Genomic DNA, 18742 nt, shown 5'->3' with positions numbered 1-18742 from the left:
AAGGGGTCATTTGAAGTCTCATGGTGTTGGCACCAACACCTACCTTGTGTTGGCTTTCTCTGAATAAACTGATAATAAAGATCAAGGATTTTTTTCTCCAGTGACGTGTGCCACCCCTCCTAGGTCTAAATATTACATCCAGTCCCCAAAGTACGGTAACAACAACCAAAAAAAGGTGTATCTATTGTCGATAAACTAAACAGCTTGATTTCCTCACGTTTGAAGCCTAAGGCATGTCTTCCAGCCTTTGACTCATCGGTGGGCTTTGGCAGATTGCAGGGATTCGATGCTTCGGGGATGAGGCTCCGCTTACTGAGCTTGGAGTGAAGGGTCTGACCTGTTGTTTTAGGGTTTTTCAAGCGCTTCTGAAGCGTCCACGTGTGCACAAAACAATTTTTTCTCATGTGTTTGGGATTGTTCTTGCAGACCGCAAAGTGTTTGATTTTAAATGATTGCCAGGCTTGACTTAAATCAATAGGAGGGAGATGGAAATGCATTTCAGGATGTTTCTTTGTTGGTCAATAAAACGTTATACACCGTGCCATCAAAAAATGCTGAAATCAGCTTTGAAGAAGAAAAATGCAACAGTAGCAGATGCAATTACAGTGATTTGCTGCTCTAAATCACCTGGTTTGGGGGGTAAAAGGAAAGTTAAAGTTACAAAGTTTGTATTTCTCAAAGTCTGTGCTTTAGATTAGAGGCGAAGTAGCAGTAACGTGCTAACAAGAAGCTTATGCCCCTTTTACTAATGAACAGAGGGGAAGGACACTGGATGCTCCATCGCTAAATCAACAACACTTTAATTGAATTAAATGTGTTTGTCCTAGATGTGGCCACCTGAAGCTTCCTTCTTGAGGGGTTTGTCCCCATCACGACATGGGAAATGGAACCAAACTGTTTTTATAGCTGTGTTTGGATGGAAATGGTGAGGTGATTGCCTGCAAAGCATTCCTTCCCCATTGGAAGATGTAAAATGTCTGTTAGTTTCCACAAGGCTTGTGGACCTGCAGATGTGTATTTTTAACTGTAACTAAATCTGTGTTCCTAAGCTTCTGCCTGTGCAGCGGGGGGGGTTAAAAGAGGAGAAAGTAAATTATTCAAAGTAGCTCCTGTCTAACATCCTCCCAAGCCCTCCAGGGTTTTGTCGTCTTTATCGCCACTTTCAGAAAAGTCAGATTGGTGCAAATGGAGCTGAATTTATCTACAAGGTATTTCAGAAGCTATAGGTTCCTGGGAACTGGCACAACCAGCTATTGTGTAAATGAAATGACACATTTGGAGTAGGGAATTTACGTAGGTTACATGTTGAATACGCTTACTTAAAAACAAAAAAGGTACGTAACAAACCCAGCAACAATTCTTGAGTGTCATTCTCCAAAATGGGGGATTGTCAAGCTGCAGAGGTGTGCACCTCCCTGCCACCTGCCAAGTTGCTTGCTGTAAGCTGTCTGTATTCTGTTACTCAGACAAAACTATTCCCGTATTTTCTACGTTTCAGTGTCCCATTGCTCACGTTGGCTGGCACTGGAGCTGTGTGTGCTGTGTCAAGGAGCTCTGGTTCTTCCCTGGGCTCTGCAGGTGTTTTTTACAGCACGGTTGGACAGTGGAGGATCCCCAAAAGACTAGCCTGGTTTGGGGGAGATGCTGCTGGTTGTGGAAGGAGCAGAGTGATTCTGGAAGCTGCTCAGACCTTAGCACAGGCTAAGGAGAAAGGGAGCTGAGGCTACTGATGGAGATCAGCTGGGCCCATTACGTGCCATCAGAAAAGGATTGTGTACATGCTGTAGAAGTGGTGAGTGTTAGGAAAGGATTTAGAGGAAGATAAAGGAGTATGTGCCCAATTTCAATCAAAAGACTCATCAGCTGAAACACGAAGGAAAAATGAGTATTCAGCTTTTTGGCTGAACGCAAAATATTGCAAATCAATGTGAAGAAGTTGTCATACGCTATTAGATGGACCGTGATGATTCTGCTTTTTGCACGTTCCCTCCATTTGCCTGCTGGAAAATGTGTATCTTCCTGTTCAGTTCGTGAATTCCCTGCCTCTTTCCCCACTTCTTCAAAGCTACGTAGCGTACCGCTGCATGCTAGAAGCACCACGGTGACTTAGGGGAACTGCTGGAATACACCGAGAGTTTCCGAAGTAGGAATCTGCTCCTGCTGCTGTAGGAAACAAGCTGATGATAACAGGTCAAATGTCAGAGACAGCCGTCTCCTAATATTTGCTTTCCTGAGATGCTTATTGTGGAAAACAGATTTGCAGTGCATACAGAAATCCATTGGGCAGGGCTTTGCTGTCACTTTGAGGTTTGGTTTGTGCTGTTCTCACTTCAGAAATTCAAGTATCTGATGCGCATGTGGCCGTGAACCCATTGCCATCCTCGAGGAGCAGTGCTGCTGCCAAAAGGTTTGTGAAATCTTCCAAAAAAAGGCATTTTTATGCAGTGCCCCCACAATGTGCCATTGATGTGGTGTATGACAAATATATTCTACCCAACGTTTGCAAGTGAAAAAGATTGGATTTTAATTCACTAATCTAAATTGCAGCTGCACGTGGAAGCAGCTCGTATTAATTGAGTTCTGCGAAGGCACGTTGTGGTGCCAGCAGGGTTTCACTCAGCTGAGGTGGTGCCCTATCCGTAATGCTGAGACGTACTGGGTATGGCGACATTTCCAAATGGGTATACTGGTATTTTGTACGTATTTGAAGGTATTACTGTCCTGGAATTTGCATTTCCAGGAGTTAGCATTTGTAGAAATTGACATTTGTTAAGATTTGTACCGATAAGAAAGGCTGGGCAGCAGGCCCTCACTACATCCTTAGTACAAAACTGGTTGGGCTGAATTCTTTATGCTTATTTTTTAAATATGAGGTGAATGGGTGTTAGGTCAGAGGTTGGACTCGGTGATCTTGGAGATCTCTTCCAACCTAGACTATTCTGTGATTCTGTGATCTATCTGTATATCTTTGATTTAAGAAGGTAAATGTGGCAGTTTAGCCAACACTTCCATTGTACGCAGTTCCTTAGCACAGGAAGCAAGTCTCTCAAAATTTTGACTTATTTTCAAATTTCTGATTATAAATACATTTATTTTTGGCTTAGGGAGCCGTGTGGGCTATATGGTAGGAAGATGCATAGACACGAATGCATTTACCAGCCTGGAGTTACTTGTTTCTGAGAAGAAGTGTGGAGGTGATGGGACCAGTGTGTCTGAAGCACACCAAGGATGTTGGGAAGTCAGTGCTGTTCGGTTGGCTGGGGCTGTGGGCAGAGCAGAAGCAGAGCTGGAGTTGATTGAACAGATGGCAGGAACATTTGGGAAGGTGTGATTTTACACAGGGCACTGATCGTAATCTCTGAACAATTCCTGTAAAAAGCAGTATAAAGGATAGGATGATGTAAAGCAAAAAAAAATTAGCTTGATCACTTTCTGCTTCAGTGTATGTGATAATAGGAGGGTACAAAGACCATCAGGGAGGTGTGCGATAGCATTTAATCCTAAGCACATCCCTGGTGCTGAATGCTGTTACAAACTCGTTCTGTTCCCGAAGACGCTCCTACGGCCTGTTGAGGGTAGATGAGAATCTCGCGTTGCGCTCTGAAGCTGGCTCGGCGTGATCTGCAATGAGTTCAGTGGCTCCACGTCTCCAAAAATACTGCCTGTCCCCAGGTACTGAGAAGCATTCTCTGTCAACTGTAATGTTCCTACTTAATGCAACTGCAGAGTGCCAAAGCAAAGACCAAACCTTTTATTTCTTCCAGAAAATACTGTAGGTCAGTGCGTAAGGCAATGAAATAAAAATTTGCTTTTAAGTTAATATCATAGCTGATATATATCTAGAAGCTCTACGTGCCAGCCTATGGTGTGTGTAAGTATTTATTCCATCTGGGATGAGAGTTACTGAGGATGCTATAAAATGATCTAGAGCAAGCCTTAACCAAATGTGATATGTTTTATACTCTTACACATTTGAAGTGGGTCCAGCAGCATCATCCCTTTCTACTTCGCCTTCCTTGGCTTTAATTTTTCTAAACGAGCAGCAAAAAATAAGGGTTTTCATTGCAGCAAATCTCATTTTTCTTCTGTACAGGTGCTGACTTCTTTTATACCATCTATTCATTGCTCAAAGGCACCTTTTTAATTGGGGAACTCATTATTTAAAATGGTGAAAGGGAGCCACGTGGTGGGACCTGGAGGGAGCTGCGTTCTGGCTGGCAGGGGCAGCAGAGCTGGTAAGTTGATCTAGTCAGAGCTTTTTGGCAGCTAGAAAGGTAGATGCTAAACCAAACCAACAAATGTTTTGAAGTACAGCCTGTTGGGCCGTTAAAGGCTATGCAGGCGCTCAGGATCTCGTGGTATTAGGTGAAGTGCTGCGTATTGCTACTCTGCTAAGACAGTGCCTCATAAAGGTATGAAAGAAAGCATTCACCAGTGACTGGAACGATTATTTGGTACTACTAGTAGCAGCCTGCTTCTGTAGATGATGAGGAGATGGGCAGAGAGAGAGAAAGCCTCTTACCTGGCAAGAATATTCATGGCTGTAGCGCCAGTGCCATTCTTTTTGCATGGAAAGTGACTCATCGGGATATCGCTTCCAGGCGGGTGCCTGGTTTGTGAGGCAAGGTTATATGCTTCCAAATACTCCTGTAGTGACTTCAGGTGCAGAACAAGTTTCTTCCAAGTATCTTCCTTTTATCACGTAGGCCTAGCCACTATAATTTTCTAATTCGGCAGGGTCTTGACACCCTTCTTCTGTCTTGCATCGTGTGCTATGCTCGAAGGCGTGTGGGTGGTTTAAAGGAAATAAAAGTCAGTGGAATGCTTTGCTACCCAAGCTCTTAAACGTGGGTCTTCTCAAGGACCATTACTTCAGACTGCAAGATGGCTCTGCCGTTTGACTCACCTTATTCCTTTGCACAGCTCCCTCTTTTGTGTTTCTTCATCCGAATGTATAAGCAATGGGGTTGGTGACGCTCATTTGAACATCCTCTTCTGGGCTGGCAGCGAAGCTCTCAATTAAAGGATAAGGGCTTCCTCCCGAGTTACTGTTCCAATCCTCACCTGGAAGCTGCTGAGCATAAGCATTGTATTTCAGTGCCAGTGCCTTTATGTGTTGTGTATGAAGCTGGAGAGGCTGATGACATTTTAAGTGGTGTCATTTTTAAGTGGGGGAGACTCTTGCCTGTGAAAACATTTTGTAAGTGCTGGGCAGTTACAGCTCGGTACGGAGACGAGTGGAAGTAGTAGTTTAATTTTGTAAAAATCACTGAAGTGGTGTGACCGAAAAATCCTTACACCTTAAATGTGAAATGTCAGCGCCTAGAGAAGGCTGGCATAACGTGCGGCCACCCTCCTCGTTCACAGCTTGAGCTACTATCTCCTCCTGGCGTGGTGTAATTTATGTAGTGCTCTCACTAAACATCTTCGCAGGGAGCAGGAGAAAGGTTTGCTGGATGAAAACGATCAATTTAAAGGTCCTCAAGAGACAAAAATATCCAAAAAAAAAGGGGGGGCAGCAAAATGTATGAATGCTGCTGCTCGAAATTTTTGATAACTGTTGGAGCGTGCTCAAATATTGATCGTGCTTCAGCCTCGTCCACACCTGCATTGTTAGGAACTGCCAGGGGGTAGGGGAAGTTTGCATGTGGCTGCGGCTGTCTGGGCTGCGTGCTACGGAGGTCTGGAGCTAACGTGTCTGGAGACGGGCATGCTGCTGCATCCCTCTGTGTTTGGGCAGGGCTCAGGGTGTGCTGGAGTCCTGTGCACCGTAAGGGCAGGGACACAATGAAGTGACTTGCAGAAGAGAGCAAGGGATAAAGGGCATGGCATGTTGCCCTGCTAAATACTGAAGCTTTTATTGCCTGTCTGGTTACAGCCAGGCTTAACTGTAGCAAACAGTGAATTTCCAGTGAAACATACTGATGTTCACAGGTACAGCCCAGCTTTAGCTGTTGCTGTCTGATTCTCCCTCAAAAAGCGAGTTCTCCCCCCGAGGTAGTTTTGCTCGGAGTTGTAATGTAATTGTAATAATTCAGAGCTGCCGGGGGTACACCCTGGGGTGTTTCCCCGAGTACTCGTAGCCACGGGTTTGTCTACCAGTTCACAAATATTATTTGTCATGAAATGAAAGATTTCCAGATGAAGCAAAAACGAGAGAGAAGATCTCACTTGAATGATGAGTGAAGTACTGCTCAGAGAGTGTAAGAGCATTTTAATAAAGGCAGCCGGAGAGAGAAGAGAGGCAGCAGGAGCCCAGCGTTCGGGGTAAGCAGATCACCTCTGGTGCACATCCAACTTTTATGGGAAGCAGAGGGCCAGCCTCGCTGGCAGGCTCCAGCTGCTTTTCCACGCTCTGGAGATTCAAAGGTGCCATAAATCCAATTTAACCGAGTAGTTGAGCAAGGTTTACAATTGCTTTGCGTCACCGGAGTGGAGCACAGCAACCAGACCTTATGCCTCAATTTGGCCCTTAGACTTCAAAGAAACGAAGGGCATGGGGTAAGAGAACGTCCTTCAAATCCTGCGGCGTGCAGTTCACCTGCATCTGAGGCCGCGAGTGCGTGCGAGTGTAATGTGTCCAAATGGATGGGCAAATATCCAGCAGCCTCCGTGGAACATGCAGGTAGACGTTTCTACCGGGGCGCATATATTGCGGGCGTTCTCTGCTCTTGGTGATTTTACCGTATTAAGAGAGCTGGGGCTCTCTTCGTGCGTTGAGCACAGAGATTTTCCTGGGATGTAACTCAGATTTTTGCAGCCAGCAGTTACCCTACCAAACTGGCTGAGGGACGCTGGAAAATATCCGAGAGTATTTCAGTAGTAAATCTTGAACTCTACTTGTAACGTGCAGGAACCTCCAATCCATAAACTTTTAAAATCTTAGAGGTGAGAGAAGAGCTGATGTTGCTGGCAGTTTTATGTTTATGTAAATGTTTCCTTACTTGTGGCAGAATAAAAACAGTGGGTTAGAGGCTGAAAATGGAGCATATTAAGAGCCCGTATTAAGGGAAATGTCCTGAAACGATTGTAGCTGAGGATAAGGAATGTAAAATCGTGGGAGCCCCATGAATAAAGTGTTTTCTCCCAGATTCTGTTTCAGACTGTACTGATTTGTGATAAACGCCTCAGCTGGCCAAACCTTTGAGTCAGATGTACTCAGAGCTTTCAGAGAAGACTTAAAGGGCTTTTTAACTTAAAAAAGCCAGTTCTCATTAGGTTGCTCATTAGAATAAACTGCTCCTTCGAAACAGAGTCAACTAGACAAGGCAGAACAATACAAAGGATTAATACTCTCCCCTTCTCCACGGTGTCCTTGCAGCTCTCTCCCTGTTTCCAGACTTGGGTCCAGTTTCCTCGGTGGTTTTTGGGATCACAGCAAACCCCTCTCTCTGCTCCCTGGGCAGCTTTTCTCCTGCAGCCATCCAGCCCTGCCTGCTTGGCTCCCTGCTCTGCTTCCAGCTCACCCCTCCGGGCTGGGAGGTCTCTGCAAAAAAGAGTCACTTAATCAGAAAGGCTTCTCTTGCCCTGCTCTCACAGAAGGATCACTTCAGGGTCCTCCAGGGTCTTGACAGGTTTAATCTTTTATCTCTATTGTCCTTTTAAGTGCAGACAGCCTGCTTTTTATCAGAGCAGGAGTTGCTTCCTCTCCATACAGATTTAAACACACCTTTACCAGAGCAGGACTGGTGCCAAACAGCTTTCTGCCTCAGTGAGATTGAAAGGTCTCTCCTCCAGCTTTGTTGCTTACTTGACATCCGTCAGCGAGGTCTGGGCTCAGCACCAGACTTATCCTCCGTTAACCTGCACGGTAAGGCTGTGGTTGAAACCAACATCTGAACCAGGTGCCAGGACATGGCACGCCGCTGTCTCTTGAGTCCAGACACTTTCCTGCCCAGCACAGCTGGCTGCCGTCAGGTTTGGGATGTTAACTCCCAAAGTCCTTTCTTCTGTACCAAAATATCTGGATTTTACAAAGGTGATCAGATGTATCATCAGCTTATCCCTTTTAAGCTGACCTGTAGCTATGTGCCTCTGTCATATACTGTGGTTGCTTAATTTAATCTAAACCTGTTCTTGGGGTAAATGAAACTGAATATTTTGGGTTTGCAGCAGACTGGGGCAGGCCCATCTGTAAATATTGCAGCACAGCTGCTGCAAACCACTGATGCACAGTGAAACCCTGCTCTCTGCAGCTTGAGAAAGCGTTTCCTTTCTAGGGGTGCAGGTTTGTCCTGAAACTAAAGCCAGTTTTCACAAGGGCACAGAGATGGTGTTTTCTGAGCTCTTTCCTAGGTTGGCTTGCTGTCTGGAAATAGGCTCAAAACCCAGCGGGAATCACTTGCCAGGCACATACGACCGTGCCAAGGTTTGGTATTTTCTTTTGTTTGGTGTCCCATAATGCGGTGCAGAAGCTGTGAGCCAAGTTTATTAGCATTGTACTGATATGTAAATAAGAGCATCTGTAATGTGCTTAGTTATAATAGCTGCAAATTGGATAGTGCCTTGGCTTCCTGCTTACTAATCAGGCTATCTGTATTTCAGTGGGCGCATTTCAGGCTATCAGTAGGCTCAATTTTCCAGCTAGTCCACAGAGGTATGTTTGTGATGAAAAGCACTTCTGCTTTTGTAGTGAATTCAGCAGAAGCAGACAAGCTGATATGTTTTAAAATCTTAGTAACTACACTGATCTCTTCGTCCAGATTGGAACTAGCACACGTCAACCCCCTTAATTTTTCTGTTGTTTATACGAAGTGTCATTCGACTAAATTGCGCGGTGAAAGGTGTGCAAAAAGCTCATGATGGTCGTCAGAGTCCAAATCTCAAACTGCTTTTTAAAATTGCTTCCTGTCAAAGGATGATTTATTATTTTAATTTTCACTACGGCAGTTCAGGTGGTAGAAAAGATTCCAGTGACTTTTTTTCACCTGACATAACCACGCTGCAACTTGGAGGTACTTACTTAGCCAAAACTACAACCAGTATGCGTGTCTTTGGCCTGCCCCAGAGCTCGCCAGGGATCTCTGACCCTTGCCATTCTGACCTCCTGCTCTCACCGATTTTACATGATTTTGAAAGCCTAAAACCTCCTTTAGGAGCAAAGTGTCAGCAGAAACTATGGCGAATTCAGGCTGGAGGAGAAGGCAACCCAAATACACGGTAGTGCTGCTGCCTTTTGTACTGGGTAGTCCGAAAATGAAGCGCAGGGAGGAACACCCGGACTAGAGAGTGCCAAATGTGCGCAGTTCAAAAGGGTTTGAAAAAAACTGCACTTTGGCCGATGGTTTGATACAAGCTGTGTATTGTAGAGTAATTTCTAACAGTTAAAACAATCAGTTTTCAATGTTCCCCCATTTTTTTCCCAATGTTGGTCTTTCAGGGATCAAAATAAGGGCTTGCTTGCACCTTTCCCATGGAAGTTAGTCATGGGGAATGTATCACCTGACATTTGCCCTAACGTCACCTTGGTTCTCTAAGCCTCCCCTCGTGGCCCCTTCTGGATGCTCACCGAAATAAAGCCAGCATTGGTCTTTTATGTCCCATTTCTTTCAGCAGCTCACCACAGCATTTCTTCCTCTCGCCAAGGTTATAAATGTTGAGTGCTCAAACCCCAAGGCGAATACTGCACTTCTCCCCCTCCCTCATATCTTTTTGACCTCTAGGAAGGGGTTTCGTGCTGCGTGGTTGGAAGGCTCCCTGCACGCCGTGCGCTGTAGCTCCTGTAACAGCATAGCGCCCTAGGGAACGGGGCTCCGCGGTGCTTGAGAACTTCGTTTGCGGTGCGACGGGTTTTAAAGATGGATGGAGCAGCTACATGCCGATTTTGAGCGGAGATGCAAATTTTGTAAACGGATACTTGAACCCCTGTTAATGGTCTCAGCATTATATATAATACGAAAATTCAAAGGAAACCCTCCACTCTGAAATCAGCTGCCTCTGCTACCGTGTTCCAGGTATTTTTCATATGAAAGAGAAGGATGACGATGGGGTGCAATTAAAGTGGTTCTGATGTCAAGAAGGGAAAGCAGCTTATGAAAAAACCCTGAAATTCAAGGCAATGTATTAAACGTTTTTTTTCAAGAATACTGGAAGTTTTAAAATATGCAATCCTGAATAAAAGTCTATAATCCTATATTCCAATGTACGAAATCAACAGATTGTAAAGGATATTCAGAGTGATTCATTGGTGTGACCTCAAATAGGTCTAAGGATTTAGAAATATTTTGATAAAAAGCTTTATGTGAAGGCATAAATTAGCTTGGATTTTACTGTTTGCTTTATGTCTTGTGTATTTTGGGAACTCGTATTCTGGGATAGTATTACATCTGAATTGTTGGCTTGATGCTTGCAACAACAAAGGTACGGCTGTTCAACAGAGGTCTGTGCAGGCATGGGGAGAGTCAAGGTAGGTGCTGGAAAGCAAGCAGCCAGACAGAAAGCAGGGGCAGTCTCAAAAAAGAACTTAATGTGAGTGGCAAAGCAACCGATACTTTCTAAAAAGAATAAAAGAAGTACTTAAAACGAGTCAGTTTTCAAGCAATTAGTGAGGTTTACACAGTCTGTGAATAAGTTCAGTTGCGGGCACAAAAAAACTTGGGAAAAACGAAATCTCCAGAACTTGGAGATAGGTTGAGAATTCAAAAAGATGGAGATAATGTGGCTTGAAAATACTTGCAAAGTAAAAGTTCTAGGATTAAATTTCTTCTAAACACAAATCTTTAAACCTGTAGGGATCTTCTGATGGTAAGCCTCACTTAGGAGAAAAAATGCCTTGTAAAAGGCATAAATAAAAAGCCAACCTTTGAATTTTAATAAAATACTCCCAGGTGAAGAGGAAGTTAAAACCAGTGATAAAATTACTACCAGCCAGTTTGTATGGTGCGTTCTCCAGGGGAATGAGGAAACATTTTCAACCAGTCTCAAGGTTGAAGAAACATTTCTAGTATAACTTTATAGCATACCAAAAGCAGGACGTTGAGAACAGCAGCTTGGAATCAAGAGTTAACGGCTGAGCAAAGTGGAATGCTGTTGCCTGGTTTGGACTGCAGAAGGTTCTAAAATATATCTGCATAACCACTCCAGAGTGCTGCAGTGTTGGATGCAATCAGGAGCTTGTATAGGTTTAAATTTCATTTCACTCATAGCAGCCTGCTGTGAAGACCACTCGCTTCAAGTTGGGTACCCTTATGTGGGCATTGCTCAATTGTATTGTAGTTCCCTGATGTTTTCCATGTAATTACCCAGTTGCTCTTCGCTAGATTCAAAGGTATTTTTAATAATTGCCAGTTTATTTAAATTTGGAGGTACTACCATGACATTTATCACCTTTTTGTCAAGGCATCCTATTGCTAGCATGTCAAACTGTTAAAGACTGAAAAAGACAGCACATCTGATATTTCCAGAGGGCATTCTGACTTGCTTAGTACAAAATTCGGGACTAAAAAAATTCCAGACGTTTTAAAAATACAATTGTTCAGATCCTGTAGCAGCACTGTACAAGAACGTAAGAGGAGCGGGTGGTTTTCTACTGCATCGGGACGAGTTTGGGTAATGGAAGCTGGAGGAAGAAGTGGTGTGCTTTTAATATACGGCTCAGATACTGCTGTCACACTTGGCAGCAGGAAATTCCTGAGGAACAAAGTGAATGGAATCAAGAAATGGTAAATTGCACTAATTTGAAAATTGTACAGATGACATGTTAATTTAGGAAGATAGTCTGGAGGAACATGACGGAGAAAAATTACAGACTACTTGAGAATTGGAGGAGAATTGAGTCAGAAAAAACGATGTTTGGGTTTAGAGGTAAAATGTCACAACGAAAATGTCAGGAGCTAGCGGGCAACCTTCCTAAAGCTCAGATCTCTTCTGACCCGGGAGCTGTTTTCCCGGGACAGAGGGCGAGCCGGGGCAGTGCGTGCGGCTGGCAGACGCGATGCTTGGTGCGCTGGAGGTGCTGCTGGAGGCCCTGGGGCTCCCGTCGGTCCACCTGCATCGTGGGCACCTTCAGATGTCCCCGTGCTTCTGGCGCTTCTGGCTCGTGCTGAGCTGGAGCTTCATCTGCCAGGGTTTTTGGTGCTGGGGCAGGTGCTGGTGTGCCAGTGATTTCATTTTGGAGGGAGCTGGAGAGATGCGGCTCTTGTTCCAGATCCGAGGGATGCCAACGATGCGGTTGCTCCCTGAAATGCAATAGCTCTGCCCTAGGACATGCAAGAGATGGATAGAAACTTTTTGTCTCTGCTGGTCGAATTCAGGGTTGTGGCAGCACTGCAAATAGCCTGAATCTTCAGCTGTTTTCCAGCACTGGGCTAGTTTTGGCCAGCATGAAGTAGTTTAAGGCAGTTAGGAGGTCTCCAGCAGCCAGCAGCTCTGCCTGCTCCTTTGGGAGAGGCAGGGGGAAGCAAAAAGCACCTTGTGCTTGGGGGCCTCGGGGGGCAGGGACAGAGGGACTGACTTGGGCTGCCGATACCATGGCAGAGCAGCTCTTTGGGGGGTTAGTAGTTTGCCAGCAAGGTCTAGACTTTGTTACTAAACAACAGCTCAGGCCAGCAGCAAGGAAGTCTTATCATTTGGGAGCTGCAGGGCTGGACAGCACTGTGCGTGCTGCTCGGGGATGTTCATGAGCAGAGAAGGACCAAAGACACTTGTCCATGTCCACCATTTTTTTTAGCACCTGATGGTGCCCCTCCATAATAATCCTGAGAAGACCCCCCCCAAAATATGTTATAGAACAAATGACTACAGAAAAACCTGACGTGTACGTGGCTATGCAGAGTAGTTTGTGAAGAGCTGCTTTGGTAAGATGTTCTGGAAATTGCTTTTTGCAGAGACCTGAACGTCTGCCAACACAAACTCCGATGGAAAGCGCACTGAGACAAAAGCTGCTTTCGTTACCTCAAATACCCCAAGAATTGGCAAGACAAAAGGAATACCCGCCGAAGCGAAAACAACAGCTGCAGAACTATTGCTCTGACGGAGGAACAAGGTGCCGAAGTTTAGGAGGAGCAGCAAGCGTTTACCCGGTAGGGAAATGAGAGTGCCCGGCTGCAGTCGCGTGCACGGCGCAAGGGCTCCGATTTAGCACCGCTCTTACACCAAACGGAGAGTGCCAGAGGGGACAGGAGGCGGCTGAGGAAGCTAAAGGAGCTGGTGTACAGTCCCAGAAAGAGAAAAGCCTGCTGCTCTGCATCCTGCAATAAATGCCGCTCCACCAGCAAGAGAGGCTGCAAATTAACCTAAGGTAGTGAGGAATAAAAACAGGCTTGGAAGCGAACGGGTCGCTGCTCAATTAGGGAAACAACTGCATAGCCATTAAAATCACAAGTTCAGGACTGCGAGCAAACGAGCAAAATGTGGAAAGGGATAAAGGGTATTTGAGAGGAAATAATGGGGAAATTCTGGCTGTTCTCAGTTTGAATAAAAGTAATGATCTTAACCAGCGCAAAGCGCTCGACAGAAGGTAAATGCACGGCCCCATTAAAAGCTTTACGTGTTAGATAAAAGTGACCTCTAATGGGGAATATAAAGAAAAAAGCACACACACACACCACGATGGTGTACGCGCAGGCTGAAACGAGAACATCTATTTTGATGTCACGGGACTAATGGCTGCCATATTTTAAGGGGAAACTTCAGAAGTTTGACGAGAACAAGAGAAGAGTCGCCTTGCCTGGGTTATGCCCACACGTGTGATCTCACATCGCAGCCGTGGCACGGGTCTCTCCCAAAACCACACACCTCGGCAGGAGGGAGCACCTCCAGCAGCCGGGTCAGGCCATTAAAAGTCTGGCTAATTACCCCTCAGCACCAAATGAGACGGCGGCGGCTGGTGCTCAGATGGCGAGGACCGCGGCGGTGCTTCGGTGGAGCGCGGCAGCTTTGCTGTCAGCAGGTGAAACGGGCCCAAAAGAAATGAGCAACGCAGTAGTTTAGTTCTTAAGGCAGTGGTGATTGAGAAAAACAATTCTGCAATTACTCTGCTTAGAAAAAAATAGAAACGGTAGAAAAAGTAAAATTCTGTAAGGTCTCATTGGGAATATTTACCCACTAAACGGTGGATGAGCAAAATACTTGAAACATCTTGTCCGATTTTAAAGGTTCGGTTACTAAGGAAATCCTGCCCTAAATTTTAGGGAAGAGGGATTGAAAATAAAACTGGAGATATCCAAAACTTGATGGGAATATGCTCAGTCCTTCCAAAGTTCCCACACCTGTACTGTATTGTTTGACAGCATCGCAGTCCTGTGGCATCAAGGCTTTTTGGTGGTAGAGGAACTTCATTTTATTAATTTATAACTCAGTCAAAGTCCTGTCAGAACTCAGAAATACTGGATAGGTGTTCGGTGGTTTTGAATTATTTTAGTGTTTTTTAACCTGTTGTCTAGATGGAGAAGTTGACACGAGGCGTTGGTAGCAGCGGTGGAAGATCTGGCAGGTGGCCCTCTGGACCTCTAATAAAAGACACAAAATCACAGCCGATAACAAGTAATTGGAAGAAAAAACCAGGAGAATGAAATGTCAAACAGCACTGGAAGCATTAACAGAGGATGGGAAATCATTGGTAAGTATATAGGAGAAGCTAAACCATCTCCCTTTCTAAGTGTAGAAGGGCAATTATAGGTGAGGGCGAAGACCCTGGTATTAAGTATCTAATTGGGATTATTTATCCCTCGTCATTAGAAGATGGGTTGGGCACGTCAATCAGACATGAAAATTACACAGCCAGACAGCAGAGGTTCAGCGTAAGCGGCACGGACAGAGCCCGAACGGCTGCTGGGAAATCAGAATAGGGCAGAAAGGATGGGTTTAAGAGGAGTGCCAGGGGTCGGAGAGCTAAGTGTGCTGACGGAAATTCGGCTGTGTTGACCACTTCGAGTCCCCGGCCACGGTGGCTGCTACCTGGCGCTTCCTGCATGCAGCGAGGCTGATAGAAAACAAGAGGCAGGCACCAGGGGATTGCTTCAGTAAATACCTTTCCCACCCAGCTGGCTTCTGTGCACTAGAGAAGCAGAGTGAAATAAGCAGGTATAAACATCAAGTAATGCAAATACAAATAGGAATTGAAGGTGTGTTGAACATGGGATTAGTGAAAGTCTAATGCAGAATGTATTTCTTGGCAACGCTTCTTAAAGAAGTTCCACCGCTAAGAGCAGGGTGCGGGCGTCCTGGCTTCTGTGCACACAGGGAGATGTTACCAGCATCTCTTTTAGCTGTGCCTGCATCCAGCAAGGAATCTGGTGATGCTAACAGCTCACGGAGGGGTTGTGCATTGGCTTTAGGTGGGTCCTGGGAAATCTCCTCTGTCTGCTCAGGCAGCTTCAGCCCACTCATGCAGGTCGTGAAGGCCTGGTTGTCGCATCCTGTGATGCCTGTGGGGATGCGTCTGTGCTTCTTCCTCAAGGCTCATGGGGAGTACTCCTGCACGGGGATGTTGTCCATGTGAAGCATCTTCCAGGTAGCGACGTGTTCAGGGTGTGGGGTAAGTAACCTGAAAGTGGGCTGATTGATGCTGGCCTGGCTCAAGAGGACAAAAAGCCCCGACGTGTGGTTGTGTTCCCCCCTCTGGCAGCATTGCCCAGAACAATGGGGTCAAAAATTGCAGGAAGTTAATGATCTCATGGGGACTTGTAGCACAGGGATGTTACAAATTCTCCTTTTTTCTGTCTTTATCACATTGCTACAGTGGAGGAGGGCTGCAACAGTTTGCCAGCTTTCAGTTTGGGATAGATGTTTGGAGCTTGTGACACCTTGATTCCTCTAATTAATAAATGCCTGTAACTCAGGCTCATGAATCTTCCTGATTTTGGCAGGCATCTGTGGGCAACCAAAATGATTTAGTAACGAAACGAGAAGGACGAACGGGGTCCATTTAGGCATTTGTAATGCAGGGAGGGATAAATTGAATGCAATCTGCAGTGCATGTTTAAGTGTGCTCAATGTTGTGAAAAGGAAAATAGAGAAAAATAGAAAATAGCCTCCCAGCCCAGGGAAGCAGGAGACTTGCTTTTGACCGTGTAAGCGTTCCTGTAGGTGCCGTGCTGCTGATGGGTTACAGGTAGATGTTACAGGTTACATGTACCACAGTTGAACCATTCAGGTGAAAACAAGAAAACCAAAAACCCCAACTTGGTAGGGAGGTGTCAGGAGCCAGGGGTTTCCCCTTCGGTTTGGATGGGGTTGCTGTATTTCAGTGGCCACTCCAGTACAGAGCACCAAGCAGCTGCTTAACGAGAGGATTAATAAAGCCTGCTTCTGAGCAGTGATGTGTGTGACCTTGGTGACTTGCTGGTGGCAGGTCTTCCTCCAGGTGGTTAGACCCCTGCGGGGGCACTTGCTGAAGTCCCAGGCAACAACCCAGTTACACGTTTTCATGCCTCTAATTTGCAGCAGGTTTCTCATTTACATACAGACTGCACGCACACGAGAAGCTGTGGGTAATTACTGCTCCCGTGTAGGGTTTGGGGGCTTGTATCTACGGCTCAAGTGGTGAACGGCATGGTCTTAACTTGAGCCAGAGAGTCCTGGAGTTTAATTCCCTCTGGGAAACGGGGTGTTATTTGCTGTGTTTGCAAGAAAACAATTGGTAAAATCTTAAGCCAAAAGAAAGAAAGGAGTGGATGAAGATTGTTCCTTATGGGGCTGGGAGATTTTTTCTCCGGTGGTGTACAGGCAGGAACTCAGGTGACCCTTTACGGTGTATTAACTGTCGTGGCAACGAGAGCGGCATTTGCTGTGTATTCATCAGCAGCTTTTGCTATTAGTGCTAATTAATGCAAACAGGAATTGCCTTCCTTTAGAAATAGGTGAGCAGTGTGATTCAGCTGTCCAAGTGGCGTTTTGGTGGCCAGGGGAGCCCTGCCTGGGCTCCTGGTGCTGCCGAGGATCCCGTCGGATCTGCTGGAGCAGAGGGGATGGCCGTAGGTGCCCTGCGTGTTGGTCACCTCCAAGCAGCAGGTGGTGGGAATCAAGGGAAGGCGTGAAAATGCCAGTTGTTGGCATTTTGAAGGAAGCAACTTTCAAACCAGCATCAATTTTTAAAATGATAAATGCGAGGAGTTGGGGTGGAGGCAGAAGCGATAGCGCGGGAGCAGACGTGGGCATGAACCACTAAGCGGGATTTTAAACTATGCTTAGCTTTTGATTGCTTGCTGGTTTCCGTACAGCTCATCTCCACATTTGGAGGTCAGCTGCTCTTGGTTTGACATTCGGGATGCAAAACGTGGGCTTTTACAATCAATGCTACATTTCAGCTTCCTATTGGAGCTATTTGCTTTTCCCAGAAATACACCCATGGCAAATTGTTTCCATATATATGGCTGCAAAATATTAAATATTAAAATGGTAAATAGTCTTCCTTTTCTCTGAGTATATTTAGAAACATTCATTATACAGGCAAAAAATACACATCCATTAAACCAGAGCTGTTTGGGCTTTGGAATATCTCAACCCATGTAGTATTTTTAATGTTCACTGTTCATTTCTTTGCTTTACTGAGTAAATTAAAAAGAACTTTCTTTGTTCTTATACAAACATTAATAAAAAGAAAAATCTTCACTTCAGCAAGGGGTTTGCTTGAACAAAAAGGCAGCGCCAGGCCTTGGAATAATATTTTTGCAGTGGTTACGTGAATAATGAGCTTCATCTCTGTGACTGCACAAAACCCAGAAGGAGATCCTTGGCTGGTACAAAACATCACTCAATTTGCACTCCGACTTACATCAAGCAAACTTTCTTTTGTGTGGACGTGGCGCGGGGACAAAGACAGGGTAAAGCTGGGCAGAGAATTGTTCTGGTGCTGTAGGGAAGAGGCTGCAGCACTGCGAAGTTGGCCGGGTTGGACTTCTGGTGCCAGGACTTCAGCCCCAGCCCAGGCAGGTAGATGAGTTGGCTGCACGTCTGGGGACGCCTCCTTCTTTCTAACAGGAGGGAAGAATCCGATATTTGATGTGGGCTCGTGGAAGGAGAGCTTCATCTGTGGAAGCAATGATTATTGACTTTCTGGTAATTCTTAAGGAAATACTTGGGCTGATCAAGTACGCTGTATGAGCAGTGCGTGACAATCAGCCCTTTTGCACAAACTTCCCATAGCACACGAAATACGTGGAAATTCACATACAGATACGATGCAGGTCCTGCATTCGTTACATCCCGCTCCCATGTCCCGCTACCGTAGTGGCTGCGCTGCTGTTTCTGTGTGTAAGCCAAGTGCCAGGAGCACGTGTGATGCTCGAAGGACAAGGCAGCCATTTCAAAGTGCTAAGGAAGATTTTGTCTTCCCCTTTGGCAGCTAGGTGGGGCACCACTGGATTTGCAGTCACAGGACAAATGCTCTGGTTGGAAATGTCTATTGCTCCTGCTTATCAGAGTGTATGGATTGTTACATAAAAAGTACAAAGTTTTAACACTTCTATTTTTTTTGTTCCGGGCTGTGTGACTGGAGATTTGGAAAGCCTCTCTGTTGGTCCGTGAACCTCACAGATTGTGTTCTGTAAGAACTGATACCCTTCAGCATGTTTGACGAGCAAGTTTTTCAGGTGACCACCTTATATCAAGCCAGTAACGCTGCGTTTTTTCACCTCTTTTAGTAACAGGGAACATAGGAGGAATTTTGTTCCCATTGGCTCCAAGGGGAATTCAGCTCTGCTGATTTCAGGAGCAGGATGTGGCCTGGTGCATACAGCTTGCAGGCTGAAACAAGTATGCATTTACAAAATCCCATATATAGAACGCAGTTTTGTCAAAGTCT

General features: G+C 45.5%; 2 long non-coding RNA genes across 2 annotated transcripts in view; one reads left to right on the top strand and one right to left on the bottom strand.

The window, feature by feature from the left end:
- Nucleotides 1-12377, bottom strand: part of LOC118169402 — a 30366-nt gene extending 17989 nt beyond the window's left edge. The window contains exon 1 of the long non-coding RNA XR_004752071.1: nt 12002-12377. This is a non-coding gene — a long non-coding RNA (uncharacterized LOC118169402). The remainder of the gene's footprint in view (nt 1-12001) is intronic.
- Nucleotides 832-12003, top strand: LOC118169399. The gene is made up of 4 exons (XR_004752069.1): nt 832-930; nt 1499-1792; nt 4094-4235; nt 11304-12003. It is a non-coding gene; the product is annotated as an uncharacterized LOC118169399 (long non-coding RNA).
- Nucleotides 12378-18742: the final 6365 nt, after the last annotated feature.

The sequence above is a fragment of the Oxyura jamaicensis genome, chromosome 6 (genome assembly GCF_011077185.1).
Source record: "Oxyura jamaicensis isolate SHBP4307 breed ruddy duck chromosome 6, BPBGC_Ojam_1.0, whole genome shotgun sequence".
In the NCBI taxonomy this organism is placed as follows: Eukaryota; Metazoa; Chordata; class Aves; order Anseriformes; family Anatidae; genus Oxyura; species Oxyura jamaicensis.
This window is presented reverse-complemented; position numbering and strand designations above follow the sequence as displayed.